This window comes from Mercurialis annua, linkage group LG6 (assembly GCF_937616625.2).
Source record: "Mercurialis annua linkage group LG6, ddMerAnnu1.2, whole genome shotgun sequence".
Lineage (NCBI taxonomy): Eukaryota > Viridiplantae > Streptophyta > Magnoliopsida > Malpighiales > Euphorbiaceae > Mercurialis > Mercurialis annua.
In genome coordinates, this window is record NC_065575.1 from 29,935,119 (window position 1) to 29,944,459 (window position 9,341).

Here is a 9,341-nt window from a genome sequence, read left to right on the forward strand (position 1 = left end):
TTTCAAACTTTTGGCTTAAAATGCTAAAAAGGTGAAACGTTTCGATTTGTTTCGTTACGTTTGTCAACATTTGGCTTAAATCGATAAAAAGGTGAAACGTTTGGATTTCTTTCGTAACGTTTTTGGTTTCGTAACGTTTGTAAACGTTTGTCTTAAATCGCTAAAAAGGTCGAATGTTTGGATTTGTTTCGTAATGTTTTAAACGTTTGGATTAGTTTTGTAACGTTTTAAACTTTTGGCTTAAATCGCTAAAAAGGGGAAACGTTTGGATTTGTATTACTCCCTCCGTCCCAATAGAGTTTTCCACTTTGAGAAATTTTTTTGTCCCAAAACTCTTGTCCACTTTCAAAAAGTAACTAACTTTTACACTTAGTTTTTCTATATTACCCCTATTTAAAATAAACTAATGAGTAAATTGTAAGTGGGTCCTATATTAAATAGGGGTATGATAAGGAAAGTAAGGAAAATTTTACAAAACCCATAAACAATAATTGCTTTTCTTAAACTGTGTGATAAAGGCAAAGTGGACAACTCTATTGGGACGGAGGAAGTATAATGTTTGTAAATGTTTGGCTTAAATCGCTAAAAATTTGAAACGTTTGACTTGGTTTCGTAACGTTTTAAATATTTAGATTAGATCGCTAAAAAGGTGAAACGTTTGCATTTTTTTCGTAGCGTCTTAAATCGCTAAAAAGGTGAAAGGTTTGGATTTGTTTCGTACCGTATTAAATGTTTGGATTGGTTTTGTAACGTTTTAAACTTTTGGCTTATAACACTAAAAAGGTGAAACGTTTGGCTTTGTTTCGTAACGTTTTAAACGTTTGGATTCGTTTCGTAACGTTTGTAAACGTTTGGCATAAATTGCTAAAAAGGGGAAACGTTTGGATTTGTTTCGTAACGTTTGTAAACGTTTGGCTTAAATCTCTAAAAAGGTGAAATGTTTGGATTCGTTTCGTAACGTTTATAATAATTTGGCATCAATCGCTGAAAAGGTGAAAAGTTTGGATTTGTTTCGTAACGTTGGTAAACGTTTGGCTTAAATCGCTAAAAAGGAGAAACCTTTGGATTTGTTTCTTAATGTTTGTAAACGTTTGGCTTAAATTGCCAAAAAAGCGAAACGTTTGGATTTGTTTCATGACTTTTTAAGTGTTTGGCTTAAATCGCTAGAAAGGGGAAACAATTGGATTTATTTCGTAACGTTTGTAAACGTTTGGCTTAAATCGCTAAAAAGGGGAAACATTTGGTTTTGTTTCATAACGTTTACGAACATTTGGCATAAATTTCTAAAAAGGTGTAACGTTTGGATTTGTTTCGTAAGGTTTGTAAACATTTGGCTTAAATCGCTAAAAAGGTGAAACGCTTGGATTTGTTTCGTAACGTTTGTAAACGTATCGCTTAAATCTCTAAAAAGTAAAACGTCTGGATTGGTTTCGTAACGTTTGTAAACGTTTGGCTTAAATCGCTAAAAAGGTGAAACGTTTAGATTTGTTTCATAACATCTTAATTGTTTGGATTGGTTTTGTAACGTTTGTAAACGTTTAGCTTCAATCACTAAAAGGTGAAATGTTTGGATTTGTGTCGTACGTTTTAAACGTTTGGATAGGTTTCTAAACGTTTTAAATGTTTGGATTTGTTTCGCAACGTTTCTATTAGTTGGGCTTAAATTGCTAAAAAGGTGAAACGTTTGAATTTATTTCGTAACGTTTGTATGCGTTTGGCTTAAAACGCTAAAATGTGAAACGTTTGGATTTGTTTCGTAAGGTTTGTAAACGTTTGGCTTAAATAGCTACAAAGGGGAAACGTTTGGTTTTTTTTTTGTAACTTTTGTATATGTTTGGCTTCAATCGCTAAAAATGTGAAACTTTTGGATTTGTTTCTTAACGTTTGAAATGTTTGGATTTGTTTCGTAATGTTTAAAACGTTTGCATTGATTTCGTAACGTTTCAATCTTTTGGCTTAAAATGCTAAAAAGGTGAAACGTTTCGATTTGTTTCGTAACGTTTGTCAACGTTTGGCTTAAATCGCTAAAAAGGTAAAACATTTGGATTTCTTTCGTAACGTTTTTTGTTTTGTAACGTTTGTAAACGTTTGTCTTTAATCGCTAAAAAAGGTGGAACGTTTGAATTTGTTTCGTAATGTTCTAAACGTTTGGATTAGTTTTGTAACGTTTTAATTTTTTGGCTTAAATCGCTAAAAAAAAGGGAAACATTTGGATTTGTATAATAATGTTTGTAAACGTTTGGCTTAAATCGCTAAAAATTTAAAACATTTGACTTGGTTTCGTAACGTATTAAATGTTTAGATTAGATCGCTAAAAAGGTGAAACGTTTGCATTTTTTTTGTAGCACCTTAAATCGCTAAGAAGGTGAAAGGTTTGGATTTGTTTTGTAACGTTTTAAACGTTTGGATTGGTTTTGTAACGTTTTAAACTTTTGACTTATATCACTAAAAAGGTGAAACGTTTGGCTTTGTTTCGTAACGTTTTAAACGTTTGGATTCGTTTCGTAACGTTTGTAAACGTTTGGTATAAATTGCTAAAAAGGGGAAACGTTTGGATTCGTTTCGTAACTTTTTAAACGTTTGGATTGGTTTTGTAACGTTTTAAACTTTTGGCTTAAATCGGTAAAAAAGTGAAACGTTTGGATTTGTTTCGTAACGTTTGTAAACGTTTGGCTTAAATCGCTAAAAAGTGAAAACGTTTCGTAACATTTGTAAACATTTGGCTTATATCGCTAAAAATGTGAAACGTTTGGATTTGTTTTGTAATGTTTTAAATATTTGGCTTAAATCGCTAAAAGAGTGAAACGTTTGGATTTGTTTCGTAACGTTTGTAAATGTTTGGCTTAAATCGCTAAAAAGGGGAAACGTTTGGTTTTGTTTCATAATGTTTACGAACATTTGGCTTAAATTTCTAAAAAGGTGTAACGTTTGGATTTGTTTCGTAAGGTTTGTAAACGTTTGGCTTAAATCTCTAAAAAGGTGAAACGCTTAGATTTGTTTCGTAACGTTTGTAAACGTATGGCTTAAATTGCTAAAAAGTAAAACGTCTGGATTGGTTTCGTAACGTTTGTAAACGTTTGGCTTAAATCGCTAAAAAGGTGAAACGTTTGGATTTGTTTCGTAACATCTTAATTGTTTGGATTGGTTTTGTAACGTTTGTAAACGTTTGGCTTCAATAACTAAAAGGTGAGATGTTTGGATTTGTGTCGTACGTTTTAAACATTTGGATAGGTTTCTTAACATTTTAAATGTTTGGATTTGTTTCGTAACGTTTCTAATAGTTGGGCTTAAATTGCTAAAAAGATAAAACGTTTGGATTTGTTTCGTAACGTTAGTAAACGTTTGGCTTAAATCGCTAGAATTTGAAACGTTTGGATTTGTTTCGTAACGTTTGTAAACGTTTGGCTTAAATATCTACAAAGGTGAAACGTTTGGTTTTTTTTGTAACGTTTGTATATGTTTGGCTTCAATCGCTAAAAATGTGAAACGTTTGGATTTGTTTCTTAATGTTTGAAATGTTTGGATTTGTTTCGTAATGTTTAAAACGTTTGGATTGATTTCGTAACGTTTCAAACTCTTGGCTTAAAATGTTAAAAAGGTGAAACGTTTCGATTTGTTTCGTAACGTTTGTCAACGTTTGGCTTAAATCGCTAAAAAGGTGAAACGTTTGGATTTCTTTCGAAACGTTTTTGGTTTCGTAACATTTGTAAACGTTTGTCTTAAATTGCTAAAAAAGGTCGAATGTTTGGATTTGTTTCGTAATGTTTTAAACGTTTGGATTAGTTTTGTAACGTTTTAAACTTTTGGCTTAAATCGCTAAAAAGGGGAAACGTTTGGATTTGTATTATAATGTTTGTAAACGTTTGGCTTAAATCGCTAAAAATTTGAAACGTTTGACTTGGTTTCGTAACGTTTTAAATGTTTAGATTAAATTGCTAAAAAGGTGAAAAGTTTGCATTTTTTTCGTAGCGGCTTAAAGCGCTAAAAAGGTGAAAGGTTTGGATTTGTTTCATACCGTATTAAATGTTTGGATTGGTTTTGTAACGTTTTAAACTTTTGGCTTATATCACTAAAAAGGTGAAACGTTTGGCTTTGTTTCGTAACGTTTTAAACGTTTGGATTCGTTTCGTAACGTTTGTAAACGTTTGGCATAAATTGCTAAAAAGGGGAAACGTTGGATTTGTTTCGTAACGTTTGTAAACGTTTGGCTTAAATCTCTAAAAAGGTGAAATGTTTGGATTCGTTTCGTAACGTTTATAAACATTTGGCATCAATCGCTGAAAAGGGGAAATGTTTGGATTTGTTTCGTAACGTTGGTAAACGTTTGGCTTAAATCGCTAAAAAGAGGAAACCTTTGGATTTGTTTCTTAACGTTTGTAAACGTTTGGCTTAAATCGCCAAAAAAGCGAAACGTTTGGATTTGTTTCATGACGTTTTAAGTGTTTGGCTTTAATCGCTAGAAATGGGAAATGATTGGATTTATTTCGTAACGTTAGTAAATATTTGGCTTAAATCGCTAAAAATGTGAAACGTTTGGATTTATTTCGTAACGTTTGTAAACTGTTGGCTTAAATTGCTAAAAAGGGGAAACGTTTATAAACTTTTGGCTTAAATCGCTAAAAAAGGTGAAACGTTTGGATTTGTTTAGTAACGTTTTAAACGTTTGGATTGGTTTTGTAACATTTTAAACTTTTGGATTAAATCGCTAAAAAGGTAAAATGTTTGGTTTTGTTTCGTAACGTTTTAAACTTTTGGATTTGTTTCGTAATGTTTTAAACGTTTGGCTTAAATTTCTAAAAAGGGGAAACGTTTGGATTTGTTTCTAACATTTGTAAACATTTGGCTTAAATCGCTAAAAAGGTTAAATGTTTGGATTTGTTTCGTAACGTTCATAACCGTTTGGCTTAAATTGCTAAAAATGTGAAACATTTGGATTTGTTTCGTAACGTTCGTAAACATTTGGCTCAAATTGCAAAAAATGCGAAACGTTTAGATTTGTTTCGTAACATTTGTAAACGTTTGGCTTAAATTGCTAAAAAGGTGAAACATTTAGATTTCTTTCGCAACGGTTTAAACGTTTGAATTGGTTTCCTAATATTTGTAATCAATTGGCCTAAATCGCTAAAAATGTGAAACATTTGGATTTTGTGTTGTAACGTTTTAACCTTTTGGCTTAAATTGATAAAAAGGTGAAACGTTTGGATTTGTTTCGTAACGTTTGTAAACGTTTGGCTTCAATCGCTAAAAAGGTGAAACGTCTTTTCTTGTTACGAAATAAATCCAAATGTTTCCCATTTTTAGCAATTTAAGCCAAACGTTTACAAACGTTGAGAAACAAAAAGTGAAACGTTCTAATTTGAAACATTACGTTTTAAACGTTTGGATTTGTTTAGTAACGTTTTAAACTTTTGGCTTAAATCGCTAAAAATGTGAAACGTTTGGATTTGTTTTGTAATGTTTTAAACGTTAGGATTTGTTTCGGAACGTTTTAGACGTTTGGCTTAAATCGCTAAAAAGGTGAAACGTTTGGATTTGTTTCGTAACATTTTAAACGTTTGGCTTCAATCACTAAAAAGATGAAACGTTTGGATATGTTTCGTAACGTTTGTAAACGTTTGGCTTAAATTGCTAAAAAGGGAAAACGTTTGGTTTTGTTTCTTAACTTTTGTAAACAATGTTTCACCTCTTTAGCGAGCCAAACGTTACGAAATAAAACCAAACATTTTGCTAAAATAGCTAAAAAGGTGAAACGTTTGGTTTTGTTTCGTAATGTTTGTAAACATTTGGTATAAATTGCTAAAAAGAGGAAACGTTTGGATTTGTTTCGTAACATTTGTAAATGTTTGGCTTAAATAGGAAAAAAGGTGAAACGTTTGGTTTTGTTTCGTAATGTTTGTAAACGTTTGGCTTAAATTGCGAAAAAGGGGAAACATTTGGATTTGATTTGTAGCGTTTGTAAACGTTGGGCTTAAATATCTAAAAAGCTGAAATGTTTGGATTTGTTTCGTAACGTTTATAAACATTTGACATCAATCGCTGAAAAGGTGAAATGTTTGGATTTGTTTCGTAACTTTGGTAAACGTTTGGCTTAAATCGCTAAAAAGGGGAAACCTTTGGATTTGTTTCTTAATGTTTGTTAACCTTTGGCTTAAATCGCCAAAAAGGCGAAACGTTTGGATTTGTTTCGTGACGTTTTAAGTGTTTGGCTTAAATCGCTAGAAAGGGGAAACAATTGGATTTATTTCGTAACGTTAGTAAATATTTGGCTTAAATCGCTAAAAATGTGAAACGTTTGGATTTATTTCGTAACGTTTGTAAACTGTTGGCTTAAATTGCTAAAAAGGGGAAACGTTTATAAATGTTTGGCTTAAATCGCTAAAAAAGGTGAAACGTTTGGATCTGTTTAGTAACGTTTTAAACTTTTGGATTGGTTTTGTAACGTTTTAAACTTTTTGATTAAATCGCTAAAAAGGTAAAATGTTTGGTTTTGTTTCGTAACGTTTTAAACGTTTGGATTTGTTTCGTAACGTTTTAAACGTTTGGCTTAAATTTCTAAAAAGGGGAAACGTTTGGATTTGTTTCTAACATTTGTAAACATTTGGCTTAAATCGCTAAAAAGGTTAAATGTTTTGATTTTTTTCGTAACGTTCATAACCGTTTGCCTTAAATTTCTAAAAATGTGAAACATTTAGATTTGTTTCGTAACGTTCGTAAACATTTGGCTCAAATTGCAAAAAATGCGAAATGTTTAGATTTTTTTCGTAACATTTGTAAACGTTTGGCTTAAATTGCTAAAAAGGTGAAACATTTAGATTTCTTTCGCAACGGTTTAAACGTTTGAATTGGTTTCGTAATGTTTGGAAACAATTGGCTTAAATCGCTAAAAATGTGAAACGTTTGGATTTTGTGTTGTAACGTTTTAACCCTTTGGCTTAAATTGATAAAAAGGTGAAACGTTTGGATTTGTTTCGCAACGTTTGTAAACGTTTGGCTTCAATCGCTAAAAAGGTGAAACGTCTTTTCTTGTTACGAAATAAATCCAAATGTTTCCCATTTTTAGCAATTTAAGACAAACGTTTACAAACGTTGAGAAACAAAAAGTGCAACGTTCTGATTAGAAACATTACGTTTTAAACGTTTGGCTTAAATCGCTAAAAATGTGTAACGTTTGGATTTGTTTTGTAATGTTTAAACGTTAGGATTTGTTTCAGAACGTTTTAGAAGTTTTGCTTAAATCGCTAAAAAGGTGAAACGTTTGGATTTGTTTCGTAAAGTATTAAACGTTTGGCTTAAATCGCTAAAAAGGTGAAACGTTTGGATTTGTTTCGTAACGTTTTCAACGTTTGGATTTGTTTCGTAATGTTTGTAAATGTTTTGTAAACGTTTGGGTTAAATCTCTAATATGGGGAAATGTTACGAAACAAAACCAAACTTTTACAAACTTTACGAAACAAATCCAAATGTTTCACGTTTTTAGGGATTTAAGCCAAGGATAAACGTTTTGATTGATTTCGTAATGTTTAAAACGTTTGGATTGGTTTTGTAACATTTGTAAATGTTTGGCTTAAATCACTAAATAGGTTTAAAGCGTTCGATTTATTTCCAAACATTTTAAATGTTTGAATTTGTTTCGTTTGGCTTAAATCCTAAAAAGGCGAAACGTTTGGATTTGTTTCGGAACGCTTGTAAACGTCTGGCATAAATCGCTACAAATATGAAACGTTTGGATTTGATTCGTAACGTTTGAAAACGTTTGGCTTAAATTGCTAAAAAGGTTTAAAACGTTTGAATTTGTTTCCTAACGGTTTAAACGTTTGGAATTGTTTCGTTTGGCTTAAATAACTAAGAAGGGGAAACATTTGGATTTGTTTCGTAACGTTTGTAAACGTTTGGCTTAAATCAGGGGAAACCTTTGGATTTGTTTCTTAACGTTTGTAAACGTTTTTCTTAAATCGCCAAAAAGGCGAAACGTTTGGATTTGTTTCATGACGTTTTAAGTGTTTGGCTTGATTTCGTAACGTTTTAAATGTTTGGTTTAAATCGCTAAAAAGGAGAAACGTTTGGATTTTTCGTAATGTTTGTAAACGTTTGGCATAAATCGCTAAAAAGACGAAACGTGTGGATTTGTTTTGTAACGTTTTAAACATTTGGATTGGTTTTGTAACGTTTTAAACTTTTGGCTGAAATCGGTAAAAAAGTGAAACGTTTGGATTTGTTTCGTAACGTTTGTAAACGTTTGGCTTAAATCGCTAAAAAGGGAAAACGTTTCGTAACATTTGTAAACGTTTACCTTAAATCGCTAAAAATGTGAAACGTTTGGATTTTTTTGTAATGTTTTAAATATTTGGCTTAAATTGCTAAAAGAGTGAAACGTTTGAATTTGTTTCGTAACGTTTGTAAACGTTTGGCTTAAATAATTAAAAAAGTCAAACTATTGGATTTGTTTTCGTAACTTTCGTAAACGTTTGGCTTAAATCGCTAAAAACAGGAAACATTTGGTTTTGTTTCATAACGTTTACGAACGTTTGGCATAAATTTCTAAAAAGGGGAAACGTTTGGATTTGTTTCGTAAGGTTTGTAAACGTTTGGCATAAATTTCTAAAAAGGTGAAACGCTTGGATTTGTTTCGTAACGTTTATAAACGTATGGCTTAAATCGCTAAAAAGGTAAAACGTCTGGATTGGTTTCGTAACGTTTGTAAGCGTTTGGCTTTAATCGCTAAAAAGGTAAAACGTTTGTATTTGTTTCGTAACATATTAATTGTTTGGATTGGTTTTGTAATGTTTGTAAACGTTTGGCTTCAATCACTAAAAGGTTAGATATTTGGATTTGTGTCGTACATTTTAAACGTTTGGATAGGTTTCTTAACGTTTTAAACGTTTGGATTGGTTTCGTAGCATTTCTAAAAGTTAGGCTTAAATTGTTAAAAAAGTGAAACGTTTGGATTTGTTTCGTAACGTTTGTAAACGTTTGGCTTAAATCATTAAAGATGTGAAATGTTTGGATTTGTTTCGTAACGTTTGTAAACGTTTGGCTTAAACAGCTACAAAGGTGAAACATTTGGTTTTTTTTATACCGTTTGTATATGTTTGACTTCAATCGCTAAAAATGTGAAACGTTTGGATTTGTTTCTTAACTATTCAAACGTTTGGATTTGTTTCGTAATGTTTAAAACGTTTGGATTGATTTCATAACGTTTTAAACTTTTGGCTTAAAATGCTAAAAGGGTGTTCGTAACTTTTGTCAACGTTTCGATTTGTTTCGTAACTTTTGTCAACGTTTGGCTTAAATCGCTAAAAAGGTGAAACGTTTGGATTTGTTTCGTAACGTTTTAAACGTTT